At 37.2% G+C, this 27,516-nt stretch overlaps 1 long non-coding RNA gene across 1 annotated transcript; it reads right to left on the reverse strand.

Moving 5' to 3' along the window:
* Positions 1-8,645: 8,645 nt before the first annotated feature.
* Positions 8,646-27,312, reverse strand: LOC118498496. Its single transcript, XR_004900979.1, has 2 exons — positions 27,246-27,312; positions 8,646-8,750 (listed from the first exon to the last, which is right to left on the reverse strand). It is a non-coding gene; the product is annotated as an uncharacterized LOC118498496 (long non-coding RNA).
* Positions 27,313-27,516: the final 204 nt, after the last annotated feature.

Genomic DNA, 27,516 nt, shown 5'->3' on the forward strand with positions numbered 1-27,516 from the left:
TCATATGACTTCAATCTTCTTAAATTTATTGAGACTTGTTTTGTGTCCTAATATGTGGTCTATCCTGGAAAATGTTCCACGTATACTTGGAAAGTATGTATTTCTGATGCCCTGGTGTGAAATCCTTTCAAGATTTCAATTAAATCCATTTGATCTAGTGTGTCATTTAAGGCCACTGTCTTTTTGTTGGCTATCCATCTGGGAGACTTATCCACTGAAGTCAGTGGGATATTAAAATTCCAAACTATGACTGTATTTCTGTTTAGCTCTCCCTTTATGTCCATCTAGATTTGCTTTACATATTTATTTGCTCTTATGTTCAGTGCATAACTTTTTACTAGGGTTGTATCCTCTTGTTGGATTGTTCCCTTTATCATTTATATTGTCCTTCTTCATCTCTTACTATAGCCTTGGTTTCAAAGTCTATTTTGTTGGGTATAAGTACTACTACCACAGCTGTTTTTTTCCTTTCCATTTGCATGAAATATCTTTTTCCATAGCTTTACTTTTAGTCTGTGTGTATCTTTCAATCTGAGATGGGTCTCTTGGAGGCACCATATATGGGTCTTGTTTTATCCATTCAGCTACCCTATGTCCTTTGGTTGGAGCATTTAAGCCATTTACATTTAAGGTGATTATTGATAGATATGTATGTAGTGCTATTTTATTGTTAGACTGTTTTCCTCTGGGTTTTTTTTTTTTCTTTCTTCTCCTCCTGCTCCCCCTCCTCCTCTTCCTCTTCCTCCTCTTCCTCTTCTTCTTCCTTTTTCTTTTCTTTACTTTTCTTTTTTCTTTTCTTCTCTTTTCTTCTTCTTCTCCTTATCGAGTTGGCATTAACAAGCTCCTTTAGATTTTTTTCTTTTCTGGTAAGCTCCTTATTTCTCCTTTGATTTAAATAATAGCCTTCCTGGGTAAAGTAGCCTTGGTTGTAGCCTTGGTTGTAGGCATATTTCATGCCTCTCCCTTCTGGCCTTAAATGTTTCTGTTGAGTAATCGGATGCAGTCTAATTGGTGCTCCCTTGTAGATAACTACCTACTTCTTTCTTGCAGGTTTTAGGATTCTCTCTTTGTTTTTAAGCCATGTAATTTTAATTATAATGTGTTTTGGTGTAGGCCTCTTTGGGTCCAACTTGATTGGGACTCTCTGAGCTTCCTGGACTTGTATGTCTTTTTCCTTCACCAGGTTAAGGAAATTTTTGGTCGTTATTTTTTCAAATAGGTTCTTGATCCCTTGCTTACTCTCTTCTCCTTCTAGTGTTCCCATGACACAGATGTTGTTACTGTTCATGTTGTCCAAAAATGTTTCTTAAGCTCTCCTCATTTAAATTTTTTTTCTATTTGCTGCTCTGCCTGTGTGTTTTCTTTTTATACCTTGATTTGATCCTTGGCTTCATCTAATTCTCCAGTGTATTGTTTATTTCAGATATTGCATACTTTATTTCTATCTGGTTCTTTTTTATGGTTTCTATGTATTTTCTCATGTTTTTTAGTGTTCTTATAGTCATTACTCTAAATTTTCTATCTGATAAATTGCTTGCCTCCATTTCGTCTAATTCTTCTGCTGGAGAATTCTCATACTTTCATTTGGGATCTGTTTCTTGTCTTCCTATTTTGGCTGTTTCTTTTTATTTTACACCTTAGTTTTTTAAACTAATCAGCTGTTAAACCAAAGTTGTTTAACTAATCAAGCTATAATCAGCAGCCTGGCTTAAGCTCCACAGGGTGGGGCAGAGTACTCTCCACAGGTGGGGCTATTGCTTCCTCTTAGGCTGATGCACTCTGCCCAAAAGATAACTCTGTCATGTGGGGAATTACTCCGCACAAAGATCCTGGTGGTTGTTCCTTCAGTTCTCTCCCCAGATCCACCAACCTTAGGATCTCCTTAAGCCTATCTAGTCCATTCTGTCCTCCTTCTGCCAGAACCCAGGGTAAGTGGTTGCAAACAAAATTTCGTGCATTGGCCCTTTAAGAAGCTCTCTGCAGCTCCAGCCATATCTCCCTAGCACACGGAAACCCCAGTGCTTTTCACAGCTAGAAGTAATCTGGGCTCCTTTCTGGCTCTGGTGCTGTAGGCTGGGGAGTCTGGCTTGGGGTTTACACCCCACACTTTCAGGGGTAACTCCTTGGCCACTAAAATATCCATCCAGAACTGCAGCTGCTACCCATAGGAGCCCAGCCAGCCCTCTCATGCCTCCTCCACACTCCCTACCAGTCTTGTTGTGGTGAAGTGTTTTCTTCCGTCTGTCCTTGGTTATAAGGTTTCTCTCCAACTAGTGTTCAGTTGGTTATTCAAGATGATTTTTCTACAATTTAATTGTAATTCCAGATTGGTCCTGGGAGGAGGTTAGTGTAGCTTCCACTTATTGCTCCACCATCTTGGATCTCTCAAATGTAAATGATCTAAACCACCAATTAAATGGCAGGTTTTCAGGCTGGATGAAAGAAAACATGATCCAACTACATGCAGTACATGAGAATTAACCCAAATGTTTTTCAGTGGGTGAGTGAATAAATGTCAACACATTCATGCAATAGAATATTATTCAACAATATAAAAGAACAACTTTGTTACATACAAAAACTTGATTGATTTTCAAAGGTATTATGCTGAATGAAAAAAAGCCAGTCTCAAAAGATTGCATATTGATTTCAAATATATGGCATTCTTTAAAAGACAAAACTAAAAATGGAGAACAGATAAGTGGTTGCCAGGTGTTAAGGGTTGGGGAAGAGTATATGACCATAAAGGGACAGTACAAATGAGATTCTTAGGGTAATGGAACCGTATTATTTCCTATTTATGGTGATAGTTACATGAAATTATACATGTGTAAATTTTTACACCAAAAGAAAAAAGTCAATTTAGTGTATAATAATTTTTATGAAGTTTATTGGGCTGATATTGTTTAATATGATTATATGAGTTTCAAATGTACAATTCTATGACACATAATCTGTATATTACATTGCATTAAATCATCTTCCATTACCACATGTTGTATTTTAAAAAATAAATTTAGTGTGGGTAAGATGGCAGCATAGGTGTATATAGTACTTTCATCCTCCTACAACAACATGAAAATTACAACAACAACCATCATCTAAAACTGTCTGAAATCTAGCTGAATGGAAATCCTATAACTAAGAATATAAAGAAGTAGCTTCATCAAGAAAGGATAAGGGACAGAGACAGAATGGGTTGGGCCCACACATGGCAGATAAATATTGGGAGAAATATTTCCTTTGCAGGGATTCCCCTGAGAAGCAGGGTGTTTCAGCCCCGCATCAGGCCCAACACCCAGGGTTTCAGAGGCAGGTAGAAAATTCCCCATAATTCAGGCTATAAAAATCAGCTCAATTGAGCTTGAGTGAGACAAAGGTCTTCTGGAGTCCCAGGTATTCTTGTTCAAGGAGTCCCACACAGACTTACACTGACTCACTCCCTCTGAGCTCCAGCACTAAGAAATCAGTTTGAACGGCACCAGGGGCATACAAGGAGAAACTGAATTGTCTGGCATCAGGGCAAGAGCCGAAGGGGCAGCTTTCTCCCAGACAGAAGTGATGGCAGAGGCTATTGTTCCTTTTCTGAGCCCTAATCTCACAGAACCAGCAGGTGGGTGCCATATCTATTATATTTTGCCATGTATAATGCACACCCATGTTTTTGGCTCGAACTTTCAAAAAAATTCTTTCATTTTAATTTTTAATTAATTTATTTATATTTAGATAATTGTTTTTGCATTATAAAGGAATTTTAGCATTTACTTTTGAACATATTATGGCACGAGAAATTTTATGTAACAAATAATTATAAAACACAAGAACAGATAGAAGGTACAAGACATTTTATGTACCAGTAACAAATTTACAATATTTACATATCATTGGTACTACCCATGTATAACTCACATACTTATTTTTCCCATCTTTATTTTTTGCCCCCAAATTTGGGCAAAACAAGTGTGCATTAAACATGGAAAAATATGGTAAGTCTCTATCAGCCTGGCTCACACTCAGGGGTGGTCCTTGGGACATTTGCTGGCCTACTCCTGGCACAGTATTGGTAAAAGCCAGACTTGGAGAGCAGCTTGGTCCTTCCCAGGAAGAGTCCAGTCCAGTCCAGCAGAGACAGCCAAACTGTGGATCACTTGTATCTTCAAGCGTGTTTCCAAAGGCAAGGCACAGATAGTGTGTCTGACATTGACCTGAGTCAGAGTCTCTCCCTAGGGGTCCAGAACAAACATGCCAAGACTCCAGTGCCAGACAACAATGGAGCATGATCCAAGAAACATAAAAAACAGTATAATCAAAGGGAAATTGCAAAAGGCACTAAATTTTGTAGAGGAGAATTCTGTTTTTCTCCTTTTTGAATGTTTTGCTGCTTTCTTTTACACACAATATATTTTTTATTTTCTTTTCCATTTTCTGTTTTTTTCTTTCTTATTCTACTTAATTTATTTTTCTTTTCCTATTTGTTTTTTGTTTTCCTTTCTATTTATTCTTTTTTCTTTTTAAATATTATTTTTATTTCTTCTTTTATTTTTATATTTTTATTGTTATATTTTATATACTATTACATTTTTGTTTCTTTCTTTTTACCCTTTTTCTTTTTTCTTGATTTTTTCTTTTTCCTCTCTTTTTTTCTTTTGTGGATCAGCATACACACAGTGGCTGCACATAGTGATCTCAGAGTTCACCAGTCTGAGGATTGATCCTATGTATGAAGGGACCAGCAGCAATCAAGACTCAATTACAGTAGGAGGGCCCACAAAACCCAAACAAATGATATTCCTAGAGCACCTATCTAAGGAGGACAAGGAGACCACATCATTGGGTCTCATAGGACACCTACTACATAAAGTCACCCTATGAATATTGGCAGTCATAGTAGATCTACCTAGTACATAGAAACAAGCACAAAGAGAAACAAAGAAACAGGCACCAAATGAAAGAACAGGAGGCATCTCTAGAAAAAAAGAGCTAAATGAAATGGAAGGAAGCAATTTATCAGATATAGAGTTCAAAGTAATGGTTATAAGGATGCTCAAGGAACTTAATGAGAACTACAATAACATGAAAAATGACATAGAAACCATGAAAAGGGGCCAATTGGAAATGAAGAATAACATATTTGACATCAAGAATACACTGTAAGAAATAAAATGTTGGTTGGATGAAACAGAGAATCATACCAGTGATTTGGAGGACAAGGTAGAAAAAACGCACTGTCAGGGCAACAACAAGAAAAAGGACTAAAAGAATGAGAATAGTTTAATGGAACTTTGGCACAACATGAAACATAACAACATCTACATCATAAGGATACCAGGTGGAGAAGGAAGAGAGCAAGGGATAGAGAACCCATTTGAAGAAATAATGAAAAAAATGTCCTTAACCTGGTAAAACAAGAAGTCACAAATGTTTAGGAAGCATACAGAGACTCAATCAAGATGAACTCAAAGAGACCCATACCAAGACACATCATAATTAAAATGTCAATGTTTAAAGACAGAGGTTCTTTTTTTAAAATTAATTAATTTTAATTGTTGATCAAGTACAGTTTTCTGCCTTCTCCCCATCCCTTCCCACCCCCCATTATTATCCATGTGCCCTTTATGACTGTTTCTCAAACCCTTCACCCTTTTCTCCTGAAATCCCCTCCCCTCTCCCCTCTGGTCACTGTCAGCATGTTCTTAATTTCAGTGTCTTTGGTTATATTTTGCTTGCTTGTTTCTTTTGTTGATTAGATTCTTGTTAAAGGTGAAATCACATGGTATTTGTCTTTAACTACCTGGCTTATTTTGCTTTGCTTGTTTCTTTTGTTGATTAGATTCTTGTTAAAGGTGAAATCACATGGTATTTGTCTTTAACCACCTAGCTTATTTTGCTTAGCATAAAGCTTCCCAGTTCCATCCATGCTGTTGCAAAGGGTAGGAGCTCCTTCTTTCTTTCTGCTGCATAGAATTCCATTGTGTAAATGTACCATAGTTTTTTGATCCATTCATTTAGTGATGGGCACTTGGGCTGCTTCCAGCACTTGGCTATTGTAAATTGTGCTGCTATGAACATCGGAGTGCATAGGATCTTTTGGATTGCTGTTTCAGATTTCTTAGGATATAATCCTAGTAGTGGAACTGCCAGGTCAAAAGGCATTTCCATTTTTAGTTTCCTGAGGAAATCCCATATTGTTTCCCACAGTGGTTGCACCAGTCTGCAATCCCACTAACAATGCACTAGGGTTCCCTCTTCTCCACAACCTCTACAACACTTGTTGTTTATTGCTTTGTTTATGATGGCCATTCTGACCAGTGTGAGCTGGTATCTCATTGTGGTTTTAATTTGCATCTCTCTGACAGCTAGTGATACTGAGCATCTTTTCATGTGTCTCTGGACCCTCTGTATGTTCTCATTGGAGAAGTGTCTATTCAAGTCCTTTGTCCATTTTTTAATTGAGTTACTTGCCTTAGAGTGTAGTCATGTGAGTTCTTTATATATTTTAGAGATTAAACCCTTGTCTGTGATATCATTGGCAAATGTTTTCCCATATGGTTGGTTCTCTTTACATTTTAATGCTGTTTTCTTTAGCCTTGTAGAAGCTTTTTATTTTGATCAGATCCCATTTGTTTATTCTTTCCTTTATGTACCTTGCTCTAGGGGACATATTAGTGAAAATACTGCTGTGTAAAGACAGAGGTTCTTAAAGGCAGCAAGAAAGAAACAGTTACCTACAAGGGAGTTCCCACAAAACTGTCAGCTGGTTTTTCAACAGAAACACTTCAGGCCATAAGAGATTGGCATGATGTATGCAAAGTAATGAAAAGCAAGAACCTTAAACCAAGACCACTGTACCCACCAAGGCTATTACTTAAAATTGATGGTGATTTCAATGTCTCTGGTTATATTTTACTTGCTTGTTTGTTTTGTTGATTAGGTTCCACTTAAAGGTGGGATCATATTGAAATTAAGAAAAATCAGGCAGTAACCAGAGGGGAGGTTGGAGGGGACAATTGGGGGGTCGGGGGAAGGGTTTTCAGGAATAAGTATAAAGGACACATGGACAAAACCAAGGGAGGTGTAATCAGGGGAGGAAGGTGCAGATGGCTGGGGTGGAGGGAATAATGAGGGGTAAATGCAGATAAATGCTATACTTGAACAACAATGAAATGCAGACAAATGCTGTACTTGAACAAAAATGAAATAATTTTAAAAAATAGGGAAAATACTAAATAAATAAATAAAATTGATGGTGAAATAAGGAGCTTCCCAGGGGGTGGGGGAAGGGGCTAAAGGAGTTCATTACCATCAAACCAGCATTGTAAGAAATACCAAAGGATCTGCTTTCAGAAGAAAAAGAAGCAGAGACCTGGCTGGTGTAGCTCAGTGGATTGAGCACAGGCTGCGAACCAAAGCATTGCAGGTTCAATTTCAATTCCCAGTCAGAGCACATGCCTGGGTTGCAGGCCACAGCCCCTAGCAACCTCACATTGATGTTTCTCTCTCTCTCTCTCTTTCTCCCTCCCTTCCCTCTCTAAAAAAAAAAGAAAGAGAGAGAGAGAGAATGGATCATAAGCATAAATAAAAATGGCAATGAATAAGTACCTATCAATAGTAACCTAAAATGTAAATGGATTAAATGATCCAATCAAAAGACATAGGGTAGCTGAATAGATAAGAAAACATGACCCACATATATGCTACCTACAAGAGACCCACCTGAGAACAAAAGATTCACACAGGCTGATAGTGAAAGAATGGAAAAATTATTTCATGCAAATGGAAACAAAAAAAGCTGGCATTGTAATACTTACATCTGGCAAAACAGACTTCAAAACACAGGCCATAATAAGAGACAAAGAAGGTCACTACATAATGCTAGAAGGATTGATCCAAAAAGAGGATATAAACCTGACAATCATATATGCACCCAATATATGAGCACCTAAATATATAAAGAAAATCTTGATGGACTTTAAGGGAGAGATGGACAACAAACAATCAGCAGGAGATTTTAACACCCTGCTGTCATCAATGGATAGATCATCCAGACCAAAAAATAAAAAATAAAAAAAATAAATAAAAAAACAAGGCAACAGCGACCTTAGACAACACACTAGATCAAATGGAATTCATTGATATTTACAGAACACTCTATCCCAACGCAGCAGAATATATATTCTCAAGTGCATATGGAACATTCTCAAAGATAGACAACATGTTAGGACACAAAATAAGTCTTAACAAATTCAATAACATTGATCATATCAAGCATCTTCTCGGATCAAATGGCATGACAATATAAATCAACTGCAATATGAAAACTCAAAAACATTGAAACAATGGAGACTAAATAGCATGTTATTAAACAATGAATGGGTTACCAATGAGATCAAGGGAGAAGTTAAAAATTACCTGGAAACAAATGAAAATGAACACACAACTACCCAAAAGCAATGGGACACAGTAAGAGCAGTCCTGAGAGTAAAGTTCATAGCATTATAGGCCTACCTAAAGAAGATAGAAAAAACTCAGATAAACAATTTAACTCAACACCTAAAATAACTTATAAAACAGCAACAACAAAGCCTAGAGTAAATAGAAGAAAAGAAACAATAAAGATGAGAGTGGAAATGAATGACAGAGATTAAAATAACAATACAAAAGATCAGAGAAACCAAGAGCTGATCCTTTGAAAAGCTAAACAAGATTGATGAACCTTTAACCAGACTCATCATGAAAAAAAGAGAAAGGACCTTGATAAACAAAATCAGAAATGAAAGAGAAATAACATTTGACTTCATAGAAATATACAGGATTGTAAGAGAGTACTATGAACAACTATATGCCAACATTTTGACAACTTGGCCAAAACAGACAAATTCTAGAAATATATGTGTTCCAAAATTCAATTAGGAAGAATCAGAAAATCTGAATAGATTGATAACAATGAACAAAATTGAAGCAGTAATCAAAAAACTCCCAGCAAACAAAAGTCCTGGACAAATGGCTTCACAGGTGAATTTTATCAAACATTTAAAGAACTAACACCTATCCTTCTTGAACTAATCCCAAAAATTCAAAAAGAAGGAACACTTCCAAGCTCTTTTTACAAGGTCAGTATTATCCCAATTCCAAAAACCAAATAAAGAAACTACAAAGAAATAGAATTATAAGTCAATATCCCTGATGAACATAGACATTAAAATCCTCAACAAAATATTAGGAAATTGGATCCAGCAATACATTCAAATGATCATACACCATGATAAATTGGGATTTATTCTGGAATACAAGGTTGGTACAATATTCACAAATCAGTAAATGTGATATATCACATAAACAAAATGAAAGATAATAATCACATTATTATATCAATAGATGCAGATAAACCACTTGATAAAATCCAGCACCCATTTATGGTAAAAACTCTCAGCAAAGTGGGAATAGAGGGATCATACCTCAACTTAATAAAGGCCACTATGAAAAACCTACAGCCAATATTATACTTAATGGTAAAAAATTATGTGTTTCCCTTAAAATCAGGAACAAGACAGTGATGTCTGCTTTCACCACTCTTATTCAGCCTAGTACCAGAAATCCTACAACAAAAAATAAGACAAGAAGAAATGAAAGACATTCAAATTGGAAAGGAGGATATAAAACGATCCCAGATGACATGATAGTGTTCATGGAAAACCCTAATGACTCCACCAGAAAACTACTAGATCTAATAAATGAACTCAGCGAAGTAGCAGAATACAAAATTAATATTCAGAAATCTGTGGCATTTTCATACAGCAATAATAAACTAGCAGAAAGAGAAACTAAGAAAATAATCCCATTTGCAATGGCAACAAAAAAGGGTACCTAGGAATAAATTTAACCAACAAAGTAAAGGACCTGCACTCATAAATGATAGGACATTAAAGAAAAAATTGAGTAATATACAAAGAAGTAGAAGCATATATCTTGTTCATGGATTGGAAGAATAACATAATTGCAATGTCCATACTACCTAAAGGATCTATAGATTCAATGTAATTCCTATTAAAATACCAATGATATATTTCATAGATGTAGAGCAAATATTACAAAAATTTATAAGGAACCAAAAATGACAAAAAGCCTCAGCAGTCTTGAGAAAAGAAAACAAAGTTGAAAGTACCACAATACCTGATATCAAACAAGGCCATTTTAATCAAAACTTCCTGGCACTGGCATAAGAACAGGCATATAGATTAATGGAAGAGAATAGAGAGCCCAGAAATAAACCAATGGTTTTATGTTCAATTGATATTTTACAAAAGAGGAAACAGCAAACAGTGGAATAAAAACAGTGTCTTCAATACATGGTGTTGGAAAAATTGGACAGAAATATGCAAAAAAAATGAAACTATACCACCAACATACACCATCCACAAAGATAAAGTCAAAATGGATAAAAAAAAACTTAAATATAAGTCATGAAATCATAAAAATCCTAGAAGAAAACATAAACAGTAAAATCTAAGACCTCTCTTATAGCAATTTCTTTGCCAGTACATCTCCTAGGGTAAGGGAAATAAAGGAAAAAATAAACAAATGGGACTGTACCAAACCAAAAAGCTTCTGCACAGCAAAAGAAACTATCAACAAAATGAAAAGGGAACCCACTGTATGGGAGAATATATTTGTCAATGATATATCTAATAAGGGGATAATTTCCAAAATATGCAAAGAACTTGTGCAACTTAACATAAGGAAGACAGACGTCCTAATTTTAAAAATGGGCAAAGGACCTGAATAGACACTTTTCCAAAGAGGACATACAGATGTCCAACAGACACATGAAAGAATGCTCAATATCACTAACCATCAAAGAGCAAATTTAAAATCATCACATGCAAATTTAAACCACAATGAGATATCCCCTTACACCTGTGAGAATAGCTATTATGAATAAATCAACATACAACAAGTGCTGGTGAGGTAATGAAGAAAAGGGAACCCAAGTGGTCTGTTGTTGGGAATAAAACTGGTACAGCCACTGTGGAAAACAATAAGGGGTTTCCTCAAAAAATTAAAAGTGAAACTGTCTTTTGACCCGGAGAGCCCACTTCTAGGAATATATTCTAAGAATCTTGAAATACTAAGTAGAAAGAATATATGTCCCCCTATGTTCATAGCAGTATTATTCACATTAGTGAAGATCAAGAACATAGCTCAAGTGCCCCTCAGTACATGAGTGGATAAAGAAGCTCTGGTACATTTGTACAATGTAATTCTATGCAGCTGTAAAAAAGAAGGAACTCTTACCCTTTTCAACAGCATGGGTGGACCTGGAGAATATTAGGCTCAGTTAAACAAGCCAGTCAGAGATAGACAAATACATGATCTTACTCGTATGTGGAATCTAATGAACAAAATAAACTGACACAAAAAAAATAAAACCAGAGGCATGGAGACATGGAACAGACTGATAGATCTCAGAGGGGAGGGGTGGGGGGACTGGGAGAGATTAACCAAAGAACATATATGCATATATGCAAACCTATGGACACAGAAAACAATGTGGCAAAGGCTGGAGGAGGGAGCAGGGGCTCGGTGGAGAGGGAAAAAATGGGGGATGTTTGTAATAGTGTCAACAATAAAAAAAGACACTAATTGCTAAAAAAATAAAGGTCATAGAAACTGTAAAAAAGAACCAGTTAAAAATGAAAGATACACTAACTGAAACGAAGAATAATTTATGGCAAATCCACAGTAGAATAGATGAAGCCAAGAATCAAATCAGAGATTTGGAATATAAGGAAGAAAAAAAAGCAATCAAAACAGCAAGAAGAATTTAAAAAATGAGAATAATGTAAGGAGCCTCTGGGACAACTTCAAGAGTTCTGACATTCACATCATTGGGTGCCAAGAGGAGAAGAGAGAGAGCAAGAAATTGAAAACCTGTATGAAAAAATAATGACAGATAACTTCCCTAAATGGTGAAAGAAATGGACATACAAGTACAGGAAGTGCATAGAATTACAAACAAGATGAATCCAAAGAGGCCTACACTAAGCCATATCATAATTAAAATGCAAAAGATTAAAGACAGATTCTTTTTTTTATTTTATTTTAATCATTGTTCAAATACAGTTTTCTCCCACTTACTCCCATTCCAGCCCACCCACCCAACCCTCCCCTCTTCCCCCCATTACCCCCCACCCCTAGTTTTTGTCCATGTGTCCTCCAAATTTGTTGCTGTAAACCCTACCCATTCCCCCCTGAAATTCCCTCTTCTCTCCCCTCTGGTCACTCTCAGTCTGTTCCCTATTTCAGTGTCTTTGGTTATATTTTGCTTGTTTCTTTGTTTTGTTATTTAGGTTCTTGTTAAAGGTGATATAATGTGGTATTTGTCTTTCACTGCCTGACTTGTTTTGCTTAGCATAATGCTTTCCAGCTCCATCCATGCTGTTGCAAAGGGTAGGAGCTCCTTCTTTCTTTCTGCTGCATAGAATTCCATTGTGTATATGTACCATAGTTTTTTGATCCATTCATTTACTGATGGGCATCTAGGTTGCTTCCAGCACCTAGCTATTGTAAATTGTGCTGCTATGAACATCGGGGTGCAAATGTTCTTTTGTATTGGTGTTTCAGTGTTCTTAGGATATAGTCCCAGCAGTGGAATTGCAGGATCAAAAGGCAGATCCATTTTTAGTTTTCTGAGGAAGTTCCATACTGCTTTCCATAGTGGTTGTACCAGTCTGCAGTCCCACCAACAGTGCACTAGGGACCCCCTTTCTCCACAACCTCTCTAACACTTGTTGTTTGTGTCTTTGTTTATGATGGACATTCTGACTGGTGTGAAGTGGTATCTCATTGTGGTTTTAATCTGCATCTCTCTGATAGCTAGCGATATTGAACATTGTTTCATGTGTCTTTGGATTTTCTGTATGTCCTCCTTGGAGAAGTGCCTGTTCAAGTCCTTTGCCCATTTTTTAATTGGGTTACTTGTCTTCTTAGAGTGGAATCGTGTAAGTTCTTTATATATTTTGGAGATTAAACCCTTGTCTGAGTTATCATTGGCAAATATGTTTTCCCATACAGTTGGTTCTCTTTTTATTTTGATACTGTTTTCTTTAGCTGTGCAAAAGCTTTTTATTTTGATGAGGTCCCATTTGTTTATTCTTTCCTTGATGTCCCTTGCTCTAGGGGACAAGTCAGTAAAAAAGTTTCTCTGTGAAATATCTGAGATTTTTCTACCTACGTTCTCTTCTAGGACTTTAATGGTGTCACGTTTTATATTTAAGTCTTTTATCCACCTTGAATCTATTTTTGTATAAGGTGTAAGTTGGTGCTCGAGTTTCATTTTTTTGCATGTAGCTGTCTAGTTCTCCCAACACCATTTGTTGAGGAGGCTATTTTTATTCCATTTTATGTTGCTGCTTTCTTTGTCAAATATTAATTGACCATAGAGACTTGGGTTTATTTCTGGGCTCTCTGTTCTGTTCCATTGGTCCATGTGCCTGTTTTTATGCCAGTACCAGGCAGTTTTGATTACAGTGGCCATGCAGTATAGTTTAGTGTCAGGTATTGTGATCCCTCCTACTTTACTCTTCTTTCTCAAAATTGCAGCAGCTATTCGGGGTCGTTTATGGTTCCATATAAATTGTTGAAGTGTTTGTTCTATGTCTGTGAAATATGCTGTTGGTACTTTAATAGGTATTGCATTGAATGTGTAAATTGCTTTTGGTAGTATGGACATTTTGATATTAATTCTTCCAATCCATGAACACGGTATATGTTTCCATTTGTTTGTGTCTTCCTTGATTTCTCTCCTCAGTGTTATGTAGTTTTCTGAATACAGGTCTTTTACCTCTTTGGTTAGGTTTATTCCTAGGTATTTTATTTTTCTTTTTGCTATTTCAAATGGGATTTTTTTTCTTGATTTCTGCTTCTGCTGTTTCATTGTTGGTGTACAGAAATGCCTTTGATTTCTGGATATTGACTTTGTATCCCATTGTTTTGCCAAATTCATTTATTAGGTCAAGCAGTTTTTTGGTGGAGTCTATAGGATTTTCTATGTACACTATCATGTCATCTGCAAACAGTGACAGTTTTGTTTCCTCCTTTCCGATTTGGATTCCTTTTATTTCTTTTTCTTGTCTGATTGCTGTGGCTAAAACTTCGAGTACTATATTGAATAGAAGTGGTGAAAGTGGACATCCTTGTCTTGTTCCTGTTCTTAGTGGAAAAGATTTTAATTTTTGCCCATTGAGTATAATGTTGGCTGTAGGTTTCTCATATATGGCCTTTATTATGTTGAGGAATGCTCCCTCTATTCCCACTTTACTGAGTGTTTTTATCATAAATGGGTGCTGTACCTTATCAAATGCTTTTTCTGCATCTATTGATATGATCATGTGGTTTTTGTCTTTGCTTTTGTTTATGTGATGTATTACATTTACTGATTTGCGAATATTGTACCATCCTTGCATACCTGGAATGAATCCCACTTGGTCATGGTGTATGATCTTCTTAATGTATTGTTGGATGCGGTTTGCCAGTATCTTGTTGAGAATTTTAGTGTCAATGTTCATCAGTGATATTGGCCTGTAGCTTTCTTTCTTTGTTGTGTCTTTATCTGGTTTTGGAATTAAGATGATGTTGGCCTCATAAAAAGAGTTTGGGAGTCTTCCATCTTTTTGGATTTTTTGAAATAGTCTATGAAGGATAGGTGTTAGCTCTTCCTTAAATGCTTTGTAGAATTCTCCTGTGAAACCATCTGGTCCAGGGTTTTTGTGTGTTGGGAGTTTTTTGATTACTGCTTCAATTTCTTTTGCTGTTATTAGTTTGTTCAGGCTTTCTGCTTCCATTTTATTGAGTTTTGGAAGATTATATTTTTCTAGAAATTTGTCCATTTCACCTAGGTTTTCAAATTTCTTGGTATACAGTTCTTCGTAGTAATTTCTTACAGTCCTTTGTATTTCTGTGGTATCTGTTGTAATCTCTCTTCTTTCATTTCTGATTGTGTTTATTTGGGTCTTCTCTCTTTTTTTTCTTGATGAGTCTGCTTAAAGGCTTGTCGATTTTGTTTATCTTTTCAAAGAACCAACTCTTGGATTCATTGATCTTTAGAATTGTGCTTTTAGTCTCTGTGTCATTTAATTCTGCTCTGATCTTGGTTATTTCCTTCCTTCTGCTTGCTCTGGGCTGAAAGACAGATTCTTAAAAGCAGCAAGAGAAAAACAATTAGCTAACTACAAGGGAGTTCCCATAAAACTGTCTGCTGATTTCTCAACAGAAATGTTGCAGGCCAGAAGAGATTGGCAAGATATAATCAAGGTGATGAAAAGCAGGGATCTACAACCAAGCTATCATTTAGAATCAAAGAACATGTGAAGAGCTTCCCAGACATGAAAAAACCCAAGGAGTTCATTACTCCCAAACCAGTATTACAGGGAATGTTAAAGCATCTTCTTTAAGAAGAAGAAAGATTAGAAATATGAACAATAAAATGGCAGCAGCTACATATCAACAAATGAACAAATCTAAAAAACACAATGAACAAGCAAGCAGAACAGAAACGGACTCATAGATACAAAGAATGTTTTGATGGTTGTCAAATAGGGAGAGAACTGAAGAGATGGGTGAAAAAGGTGAAGGGATTAAGAAGTACAAATTGGTTATTACAGAATAGTCATGGCATGTAAAATACAGTATAAAGAATATAGTCAATAATATTCTAGTAACTATGTATGGAATGAGATAGGTATGAGGTCTATTGGGATTATCACTTAGTAAGCTATATAATGCCTGATCACTAGGGCATACACCTGAAACTAATATAATATTTTAGGTCAACTGTAATTGAAAAATAAAAAATAATTTAAAAATAAATTTAAAAAAGGACAATCAATCACAATATGTGGACCTTATTTGGATCCTGATTTTTTAAGAAAAAAACTACATAAAATGTTTTTTACATTTATGAGACAATTAGAAATTTCAACACTCACTGTATTTTTAATACTAAGTAAATTGATTATTTTTAGATGTGGATATGTTTTTATGTCTTTTATAAAGACTAACATATCTCTTATAAACATGAGTAAATAATAAAATTTTTATTCATAAAATTGAAAAATATGTACTAAGGCAAAGTGTCATCAATAACAAGGTGTAGAGTCTTGGGTGACCTTGGCACATTCCTGCTCAAGTCTAAATGATGTTCAGATGCAAATCTCTCTGTTCCAGGAAAAGGGTAAATTGAAACTATAAAGAGTACTCAGGCGACCCATTACCAGAGACAAGTTTGAGTCCCCTCCCAATCTCAGAGCTCATCAGGGAGCAGCCAGAGTGTCAACCTCAATGTTTAGTAGATGTCTCCTGCCCATCACTTATGTCCCACTAATTACAACTCTGCTTAGAATTCTAAACAACAGGGATTGGCTTCCCAGCCAAAACATCTTTCCAGATGCATTGGGTGCCAGGAAACAGACTGAGGGCACCTAGAGATGGCCTTCAAGGAAGGGAAAGAAAACCCAGGCTCCCCCCACCCCCACCCTGAGCCTCAGCCCACAGACTCAGGTGGCTGCCCTGCGGACCTCGGTGGCAGGGCAAGAAAGGGTCCCACACTCACTGGTGAGGAGATGCTGGATGCGAGGAAAGCCACTGCCAGACCCACCCAGGAGGATGCTGACCACGATCCAGGTGAGGCCCACAGTCACAACCAGGACAACAATGCGGAGGGGGCCTGGAGGCAGGACAGATGAGAGAAGGATACTTCAGATGCCAGCAAGCTCCCAAAAGACCCTAGGGTCTCTTATGACAAGATCTCCCCATCCACTTGGGAAGAAGTGATCAGAAGAAATGAAGGGGGTGACCTGTTGCTATCCACCAGGCAGGAGCCAAGGACTTGAGCTCCTGACAGGTGGAAGGAGGAAACTGAGTTCCACCTCCAAGGCTCTCGGCTTGGTTCTCCGTGGCACACACGGAGGGGCCTTTCAGAAGTCAATGCTCAAGGGGGCTCCAGCAGTCCCCCAGGAGCCTCCTAACTTCCTGCCTCTGAGGCTGCCGATATTTGTATTCCACCCATTATGTCCCCTTTTCTCCTGTTATGATGGAGGAGGTCCCTACTGCTTCTGAAGAATAGCCCCTTCACCTGCTTGGACCCCAAACTCTCCTCCCTGCTCAGATTTCTCATAAGAGCAATCATTCCAACTCTGTCTTTCTCTTCTATTTTCAACACCCCTCCTCAACAAGAAAGCACAGGAGGAAAAATGCTCCTTCAGAATCACATTCCATATAGCCACTGATCTCTCTCTCTCTCTACCCTCTTCCCCGTGAGTTTCTCCAAGTCACCTACACTGGCTCTTTCCATAGTCTCACCTCCCATTGTCACAACCTCCATAATCCCACCAAAACAACTTGTTTCCCAGGTCACCTATGACATTCTTGGTGTCAGCTTCCTGGGTCACCGGTCAGTCCTGATCTCTCTTGAACTCTCAGTTGACTGTCCAGGCCCTCCTGCTGAAAACACTTCTCTTCTGGCTTCCAGACCTCCTCATTCTCCTTGCTTAGATCATCCTCCTCTACCCTCCTGTGAAAAACTAGACTTTCCCAGGCTTCTGTCCCAGGCTCTCTTCTCATCCCCCTCTATACATTCTCCATGGATCATCTCGTCCATTTCCATTGTCAGTTGCAATCTATATACCAATGACTCTTAAATGCATTTCTGTAGTTCAGTCCTCTCTCTTAAGCCAAGTCCATATATCCAACTGCCACTTTACCACCTCTATTTGGATATTCCACAGGTATCTCAAACTAACTGTTCAAATAGAACTTATCTTTCTTCTTCCAAAAATAAATGTCACTATTCCAATATTTTGTATCTCAGTAAACGATTCTGCCATCCATCTAGCCAACTAAGTCTAAATGACTATGGGAAATCCCTGATATCCTACATCAGATCTTGTATCAAGTCCTGTTGTATTTTAGTTCCTAAAAGCCTCTGAAACTTGACCACTTTTTCCCATCTCCACAATTTCCCATTTCCAATCTAAGGAACCATCACTCCCCCCATGGTGATTTTAGTAGTCCCCAGACTGCTCTCCCTGTTTCTTTCTTAGTCCCTTTGTATGTTTGTCTAAAAACTAGTGACAGAAAAATCTCTATATAAAGTACAAATTTGGCTCCTACTCCCTCCCTCTACCATACACACCAGTACTGCTTAAAACCTTTCAGTCTTTCCCCACTGTCCTTCAAAAAATTCCTATATGCAAAATCTTTAACACGGTTTATAAACTCTGCAATATTTGTTTCACATCTCTCATTATGGCCTCACTCCTTGGCACTCCTCCTTGGTTTTTACTTTTTAACAACACTGCCTTTCTTTTAATTATTTTATAAATCCAGAAAGTCATGACTCTGGGACTCTTCATATACTGTTACCATTGCTTTGAATGTCTTTCTGCTTCCTCTCCTCACTTACAATTTACTTATCTCATATTTATTCATTCTTTAGCTTACAGTGTAACAATCCCATTCATAGATAATCTTTGCTGATTATTGAACTCATACAAAATCAAATGTACATGCTGTCATAGTTTTCTGTATTTTTCCTTTATAAATGCTAGCACAGATGGCTTCTATTTGATTATTTACTGATTGTCTCTTCTCACTATACTTGAAATCTCTACAATGACAAATACCATATCTGTTGTTTGCTCACAATGAAATCTTCAGTGCCTTTTATGAGGGGCAGGCCCCCCCAAAATGAAATTTATTTATAAAAATTGTGTATTTGTTCTTACATGTTTAAACTTTGGTCACCTTTAAAGTACTCTCTATTTGTATTTGATGCAATACACCTATTGAGACACTTTTTTTTCCCACTGCTCAAAATGGTTTTTGAACTCGTTGATTTTGATGCCTTTTAGTGCTTCTGCCATTTTTTGTTTCACCTCTTCCACATCAGCAAGATATTTCCTTTTGAGGACTTTTGTTTCCGGGGAATCACAAAAAAGTCACTTGGGGTGAACAGGGAGGTTGGGGCCTGGGGGTCATGCCACTTTTAGTCAAAAACTGCTAAATACCCAGCATGGTGCGGGCAGGTGCTCTTGTAAATCACCCATCATGAAATGGGCAAATGCGTTGAAAGAGTCTTCAAAAAAAAAAGTCATGGAGGCCGAATGCAGCCTCTCACAACAACGCCAGCTGGTACATTAATACAGATGGGTTCCTAGAACACTCACCTAGTGGGGGAAGCCAGTACTACAAGGGGCCCACACTTCAGGAAATAATTCTGGTTTTGGGGAGGTCCCCCCTCCTATGTGCCTGACATAGAGAGGAGCTCAAAAATATTTGTGGAATGAACCTATTCTTTCTCAGTACTTATTAGAGTTGAAAGAACTGACTATATGCTGATTTCAGTTTAAAATACAAGTTTTCAAAATTAAACTAAATAAGTTTTCAAAATTACTATGTGTTTTTCCTAAGAAAATAAGGGAAAAACACATAAAACAAGTGGGATTGTAGATTACAAGTTTCTCATGCATATTTAAATAAAATCTAGCCTAGACTGACTTGACTTGCACAGTTTGCAAGGCACTGCAATTTCTTATTTCTCTCCCATACTCCAATAAAGTATTTTTTTTTTTTACTTTCTGGATTTTTTAAAAATTTAAATTATTCTATTGTTGTTCAATTACAGTTGTCTGTATTTTCTCCCCACCCCATCCAAACCCACCTCCCTCCCTTGCTTCCACCCTCCACCTTGGTTTTGTCCATGTGTCCTTTATAGTAGTTTCTGAAAACCCTTCTTCCCACTGTCCCCTCCCCGCTCCCTTCTGGCTGAGGGACAAATACCATATGATCTCACCTTTAACTGGAATATAATCAACAAAAGGAAAAAGCAAACAAAATATAACCAGAGTCATTGAAATTAAGAACAATCTAACAATATCCAATAAAGTATTTAAAAACACCATCCAAAAGCAACTCCTTTATGTTCTTTAATGGTATAGTTATTTCCTCTTTCCCACTTTTAGTCCATTTTTTGCTTCAATGGAAAGGGCTGATATGGGAACTCTGGCAAAGGGACACAAATTATTAATTTGCTAAGTATTTGCTAAGGGGTTTCTTCAGCCAGGAAAATAGGACATTAGAATTAGATATTTTATAGATTAACATAACATAATCAGAAGTAGACAGGCCAGCATCTTACTCAGCATGGTTTTTCCTGTACCTTCTGAGGGTACTGGAGTCATTCTACTGCAGTCATCAAAGTTTTTTTTTTCTCTTGAAATAAGATTATAGGAACAGTCTCCTAACTACACTTTAGAAGGTTAGGGGTAAAATGGTTATCTTCTAAATTCAGAGCACAGATAATAAAAGTAAGGAGAGAAAAATTTACACTAAGATAAGTCCCTTTTGACAATAAACCCATTCAGTCTAGAAGTAATAGTCCATTACAGTCTGTAGTAATCCTCACATTTCAACCCAGGTTACCCCATTCGATGTGACAGTGTTGATATACCTCTGGAGATATAGTTTCTTTACTCAAAAAGCCTACAGGCCTATGTGGAAGGTACCAGTATAGCCAAGTATTAGCCTAATATTTTTCATGAAAACCAGATCTTGTGTATTGTCTTTGTGGTGGGTGTTTTCCAATGTTGCTGGAGTGTCCAGTACCAAATAGTCACTTAGTAGGCCTTTCAGTCTGTTGATGGGAGTAATAAAAAAGTGTTTTGTCAGGAAAACCACAAAGTTTTAGCCTGGAAAACAGACAATCTTTCTGCTCTGATAAGACATTTCTTGGAATGATTCCCCCAGTACACAATGGAGTCCGCAGAGATTCCATGTGCTTTCTAGCTTTGTAGTTCTGTTTTCTGATTTAAAGGGTTTTAGGGAGCTGCAGTATAACTCTGCCTTTCTTTGCCTGAGTTTGGAACAAACTGAAAATAGAGAAGTCATGCACATGGAGATAAAAACACCAACTTTATTACTGATATAGCTAATTTGGATAATATGGCTTTCTTAACATTGCACCAAATAATTAGTCAGACCTATTCATCCATTCTATGGTATTGTGTAGACAATACTATAAAACACAGGTATACTTATATGAAAGTCTGTCCCTGTAAACCTTAAGGAACAAAGAATTAGACAGGACCACATGCTTCCTTATAGTCTGTGGGCAACCAAGGGAACAAAAGGAAGAAGAGGCTCAGTTACACATGCCCAGTTCATGCTCCCAAATTTATCAGTCAGGTAAGTCACCAGAATTAGTAAGCGAGGGGACCAACAGATAACAGGAGAGTGTAGGGGAAATCTTTTCTCCTGGAAACCAGAGGAGAGTGGAAAAGTTGGTCTCCACTTCCCAGAACATCTTTCTACCTGCAACATTTAACATTCTAAAAAGCTGTGTCTACAGGTACAGCCATTAGATATTTTCAAACTTTACATCAGTATTTTTATTGATGAGTATTTATTTTAACTTAATATTACTGGCAACTTTATGATACCATTGCAGATAAATAATTTGTTGGTGTTTTTCACTGTGAACATGTTGTCAGAGGTGTGACTATACAGTTCTATGATTTAATTATCATCTATAATCACTGATATAAATTGGCTAAAATACAACTAGAAATGTACAGGATGAAAGGAAAACATAGGAAGAACATGAAAAAAGCCTAAGATGCCTTCAGGGACAATGGGTAACATAAAATGGTACCAACCTATGAATATAGAAATCTCATATTCTAATAGACCCCTAGAATCACAGAATCTGTAAAAGACCCTAGGCACCATTTGCCCCAACTCATTTGACACTAAGGTCCATAGAGGGTAAGCAACTTGTCAAAAATCAAAACAGCATATGTGAGCACAAGGAAGAAAGTGGAATTTAAATTCAGGTCTTCTGATTTCCATTATGAGACATATCACCAAGATTTATCCCTTGAGCACCACTCACATATGCGGATTCATGTGAGGTTAATGTTTGGGCCATATATGATATTAACATCTGATTTTAAAAAGATCAGAATTACTCAAATACCACTTGTCCCTTTCCTCCTTGTCAAAGATAATGATTTTTACACTGGACTTATTAAAACTTTAGAAAGTAAAATTTTAAGCCCAATACAAGTGACAAGAAAGAGGCAAATAATAGTTCACTCAATAGATTCAAGTCTTCTGACCAGGTGAATCATATTCATACTGAGAAAAGTTATGGATATGATCTTTCTTGGTGATGTTGAAGACTTATAGAGTATGGAAGAGGAACACTAAAAGGTGCATAACACCATCAATCATCAGGGAATAGAAATCTAAACCACAGTAAGATAATCACTTCATATCTTTTAGGATGACTATTATTAAAAAAATAACAAGTGTTGGCCAAGATATACAAAACTGAAATACTTGTACACTGTTGGTGGGGACATAAAATGGTGTAGCTGCTTTGGAAAACATATAAAGATTCCACATAAAATTAAAATCAAACTAGCATATTATCCAGCAATCCCACTCTGGGTACTTATCCAAAAGAACAGAAATCAGGATCTCAATGATTTATCTATGCTTGCATCTTCTTTTCAGTATTGTTCACAACAGTTAAGATATGGAAACAATTTTAATGTCCATTGACAGATTAATGGACAAATAAAATGTGGTATATACATGCGATGGAATATTTTTAATTAATTTATTTTTATTGTTTTTCAAGTACAGTTGTCTCCATTTTCCCCCATCCCCTCCCCCTGCCAGACCCACTCCCCCCTTTCACCCTCAATCTTAACCCCCTTTGGCTTTGTCCATGGGTCCTTTATACATGGACAACCTTGACAAACCCTTCTTCTTCTTCCCCCCATTACCTCCTTCCCCTTCCCTTCTGGTTACTGTCAGTTTGTTCTTTATTCCAATGTTTCTGTTTATATTTTGCTTGCTTGCTTGTTTTGTTGATCAGGTTCTGCTTATAGGTGTTATTCAGCCCAAAATAGAAGGAAATTCCACCATATGCAACAACACTGATAAATTTGGAGGACATTATGTTAAGTGAAATAAGCCAGAAACAGAAGAAAAAATGCTGTGTGATTCCACTTATAATGAGGAATCTAAAATTGTGAAACTCATGGAAACAGAGTAGAATGGTGGTTTGTTGGGCTGGGGGCAGGGGCAAAGAAATGATAGTTATTCAATGAGCATGAAGTTTCAGTTATGCAGGATAAATAAGTTCTATAGACCTGTACAACATACTGCTCTTAGTTATAAATACTGTATTATACACTAAAAATTTTGTTGCAAGGAGAGATTGATGGTATGTATTCTTATCACATTTTAAGAAATGGGTAAAAGATCTGAACAGACACCTGAGCAAAGGTGTTTATATATATAGATAGTAAATATGCATATGAAAAGATGCTCATATCATATGTCATTAGGAATTGGATAATTAAAAAAAAAACATAAAGAGATACCAGTACATACCTTAGAATGATGGAAATATGGGAAACCCAAGATGGCAGAAGAGTAAGTGGAAGCTACACTAACCTCCTCCCAAGATCAAACTGGAATTAGAACTAAATTAAAGAAAAATCATCCTGAATAACCAACTGAACACTAACTAGAGAGAAGCCTCGTAACCACAGACAGATGGAAGAAACCACTTCACCACAATGATACTGGTAGGGAGTGTGGAGGTGCAAGAGGGATGGCTGGGCTCCCACAAGTGGCAGCTGAAGTTCCAGAGGGATATTTTAGCAACAGTGATGGATACCACCTGAGAAGTGTGGGGCCTAAGTCCCAAATTGGGCTCCCAAGTCTAGAGCACCAGAACCAGGAAAGGAACCCAAATAACATCTGGCTGTTCAAAATTGTAGAGTTTCTGTCCACCAGGGAGAGACAGCTGGACATGCAGAGTACCTATTATAAGGACAATGAACAAAATTCTGATTGCAGCCACTTACCCTTGGCTTCAGCAGAAGGAAGGCAGAGTGGAGTAGAGATGTGTGAGGAGAGTCTGGAGTTGGTGACTCTGGGGAAAGAACTGAAGGATCAGCCAGAAGGATCCCTGTGCTAAGTCATTCCTAATACTACAGAAGTCATCTTACTAGAGTAGAGCATTCCTCTTCAAATGGCATCAGTCTGAGGGGAAGCAATAGCCTCACCGGCAGGAATCCCTCTTGCCACACCCTGTAAAGTTTAAGCCAGGCTGCTGAATACAGCTGAAGGCTATTTCAGTGATTAAGCAAAAGCAGATCCCTGGGAGCTCTGAGACTTTAGCTGACCCTCCACCAGTCATGGGGCAGTGAAAGCTAGCCTTGGCACACAGCCTGGTATTTCTGCACATACCCAGGCCCAGCAGAGGGAGACACATGCTATGGATCACTGATAGCTCCAAACAGATTGCCTAGGGCCAATAACAGGCACTGTCTGACATAAGTATGCACCAGAGCCTTTGCAGATCTACCTAATACACAGAAACAAATACAAAGAAGCAGCAAAATAGGAAGACAAAGAAACATATCCCAAATAAAAGAGCAAGAGAATTCCCCCAGAAGAAGAACTAAATGAAAGAGAGACAAGCAATTTATCAGATATAGGGTTTAGAGTAATAATTATAAGAATACTCAACAGCATGAAAAAAGACAGAGAAACCACAAAAAAGACCAGTCAATAATAAACAATGAATTATCCCAAATAAATAATACATTGAAGGAATAAACAATAGGTTAAATGAAGCTGAGGATCAAATCAGTGATTTAGAAGACACAGTAGAAAACAACACCCAAACAGAGCAGCAAAAAGAAAAAAGAATTTTTTTTAAATGAGAGTTTAAGAAACCTTTGGGACAACATGAAGCATAACAACATCCATGCCATGGGAATACCAGAAGGAGAAGAGAGTGAGCAATGGATCGAGAAGCTAATTAAAGAAATAATGACTGAACACTTCCCTAATCTGGTCAATGAAGAAGATAACTGAGTCCAGGAAGCACAGACAGTCCAAACAAGATGGACCCAAAGAAGCCTACACTAAGATACAGTATAATTAAAATGGCAAAGCCTAAAGACAAGGAAAGAATCCTAAAAATCACAAGAAAAAAGCAGTTAGTTACCTACAAGGAAGCTCCAATTACACTGTGATAGGTTTTCTCAACAGAAACATTTCAGGGCCAGAAGGGATTGCCATGAAATATTCAAGGTGATGAAAAGCAAGGACCTAAAACCAAGGCTACTTTACCCAGCAAGACTATCATTTAAAACTGAAGAAGAAATAGATCTCTAGACAAGAAAAAGCCAAAGGAGTTTGTGAATACCAAACCAGGATTGCAACAAATGTTAAAGGGCTTGCTATAACAAGATAAAAGAAGGAGGAGAAGGAGGGGGGGAGGGGAAGGAGTAGGAGAAGAAAGAAGGAAGCCCTGGCTGGCATAGCTCAGTGGATTGAGCGTGGGCTGTGAACCAAAGTGTCGCAGGTTCGATTCCCAGTCAGGGTACATGCCTGGGTTGTAGGCCATGACCCCCAGCAACCACACATTGATGTTTCTCTCTTTCTTTCTCTTTCTTCCTCCCTTCCCTCTCTAAAAATAAATGAATACAATCTTAAAAAAAAGAATTGTCAGATTACATAGGTCATGCTGTTAAAAAGAAGAAGGAGGAGGAGGAACAGGAAAACAGTTAAAAATAAAGTGGCACTAAATACATATCTATTAATAATCACCTTAAATGTAAATGGTTTAAATGCTCCAACCAAAAGACATAGGATAGCTTAGTGGGTAAGAAAACAAGACCCATATATACCCTTGTGCTCTCTCCAAGAGACCAAGCTCAAATTGAAAGATATGCATAGACTAAAAGTAGGGATGGGAAAATGTATTTCATGAAAATGGAAAGGGAAAATAAGCTGGGGAAGCAGTACCTATATCCTACAAATACATTTTAAAACCAAGGCTATAGTAAGAGAAAAGGGACACTGCATAATGATAAAGGTAACAATCCAACAAGAGGATATAAACCTAGTCAACATTTACACACCCAACATAGGAGCACCTAAATATGTGAAGCAAATCTTGATTGACATAAAAGGAGAGATCAACAGAAATACAGTCATAGTTGGGGATGTTAACACCTGATTGAGTTCAATGGATAGGTCTTCCAGACATAAAAATCAACAAAGAGAAAGAGTCCTTAAACAACACACTAGATCAAATTTATTTTCATTTTTTAAACTTTTTTATTGTTGTTCAAGTACAATTGTCTCCATTTCCCTAACACCACTCCCCCCCATCACCAGCTATCCCCACTTCACACCCTTGATCCTACCGCCTTTGGTTTTATCTATGTGTCCTTGATAGATGTTCCTGAAAACCCATCCCTCTTGATCCCCATTATCCCCTCCCACCTCCCCTCTGATTACTGTCAGTTTGTTCTTAATTTCAATGTCTCTAGTTATATTTTGCTTGCTTGTTTGTTTTATTGATTAGGTTCCTGTTAATGGTGAGATCACATGGTATTTGTCTTTCGCCGCCTGGCTTATTTCACTTAGCATAATGCTTTCCAGTTCCATCCATGCTGTTGCAAAGGGTAGGAGCTCCTTCTTTCTTTCTGCTGCATAGTATTCCCTCATGCAAATGTATTGTAGTTTTTTAGATCAAATGTATTTAATTGATATTTTCAGAGCATTTCACCTGAAAGAATTAGAATATACTTTTTAAGTGCACATGCAACATTTTCTAGAATAGGCCACATGTGAGGACACAGAACAAGTCTTATTAATTTAAGAAGATTGGAATCATATCAAGCATCTCCTCTGATCACACTGCTATGAAACTAGAGATCAATCAAAAGAAGAACACTGAAAAACATGCAAAGACATGGAAGCTACATAACATGTTATTAAACAATGAATGGGTCAATAACAAGATCAAGGAATAAATCAAAACATACCTTGAAACAAATGAAAATGAGGTCACAACAACTCAAAATCTGTGGGACAGTGGCAAAACAATCCTAAAAGGCAAAGTCATGGCATTACAGACCTATCTAAAAAAAACCTCTCAAATAAACAATCTAACTTCATACTTAAAGCAAGTTGAAAAGGAATAACAAACAGCCCAATGTGAGTAGAAAGAAGGAAGTAATAAAGAGCAGAGCAGAAATAGAATCTAAAAAAATAATACAAAAGTTCCATAAATGCAAGAGCTGGTTCTATGTAAAGATAAACAAGATGAACAAACCTTCAACCAGACCCATCAAGAAAAAAAGAGAGAGGACCCAATTAAATAAAATCAGAAATGAAAGAGGAGAAATAACAACTAACACCAAAGAAAGAAATACAAAGAATCATAAGAAAATAATACGAACATCTATATGCCTACAAACTGGATGACCTGGATGAAATGGATAAGTTCCTGGAAACATACTATCTTCCAAAACTAAATCAGGAAGAATCAGATAATTTGATTAGATAGATTACACTTAGTGAAATTGAAGTAATCAAAAAACTCCCAAAAAACAAAAGCCCTGCACTGGATGGCTCACAGGT

The sequence above is a fragment of the Phyllostomus discolor genome, chromosome X, assembly GCF_004126475.2.
Source record: "Phyllostomus discolor isolate MPI-MPIP mPhyDis1 chromosome X, mPhyDis1.pri.v3, whole genome shotgun sequence".
In the NCBI taxonomy this organism is placed as follows: Eukaryota; Metazoa; Chordata; class Mammalia; order Chiroptera; family Phyllostomidae; genus Phyllostomus; species Phyllostomus discolor.